General features: G+C 46.4%; 1 pseudogene; it reads left to right on the top strand.

Moving 5' to 3' along the window:
• Positions 1-227: 227 nt before the first annotated feature.
• On the top strand, positions 228-345 carry LOC126426381 (5S ribosomal RNA; annotated as a pseudogene).
• Positions 346-571: the final 226 nt, after the last annotated feature.

Here is a 571-nt window from a genome sequence, read left to right as displayed (position 1 = left end):
TGATAGGTAGGTGCTACTTAACAGCACATCGATACTTTCTCGACGTGTAAATAAATAAATAAATAAATAAATAAATAAATAAATATGTTGATACTCGCAAACTCACTCATCAAAACCTATAGGATACGTCCCGTTGGCCTAGAACGATGAATTTGGCGAGAAGCAATGTTTCGCAATACAAACAAAAATAAAATATCCGAATATTGCAAATTTGTTCATTTTTTTATGGCAACGGCCTTGCCGCAGTGGATACACCGGTTCCCGTTAGATCACCGAAGTTAAGCACTGTCGGGTGTGGCCGGCACTTGGATGGGTGACCTTCCAGGCCGCCATGCACTGCTGCCATTTTTCAGGGTGCAGTCAGCCTCGTGATGCCAATTGAGGAGCTACTCGACCGAATAGTAGCGGCTCCGGTCAAAGAAAACCATCATAACGACTGGGAGTGCGGTGTGCTGACCACACGCCCCTCCTATACGCATCCTCAACTGAGGATGACACGGCGGTCGGGGGGTCCCGATGGGCCATTTGTGGCCTGAAGACGGAGTGCTTCATTGGTTATATTTCTGTCTAT

Source organism: Schistocerca serialis, chromosome 1, assembly GCF_023864345.2.
Source record: "Schistocerca serialis cubense isolate TAMUIC-IGC-003099 chromosome 1, iqSchSeri2.2, whole genome shotgun sequence".
Classification (NCBI taxonomy): Eukaryota; Metazoa; Arthropoda; class Insecta; order Orthoptera; family Acrididae; genus Schistocerca; species Schistocerca serialis.
This window is presented reverse-complemented; position numbering and strand designations above follow the sequence as displayed.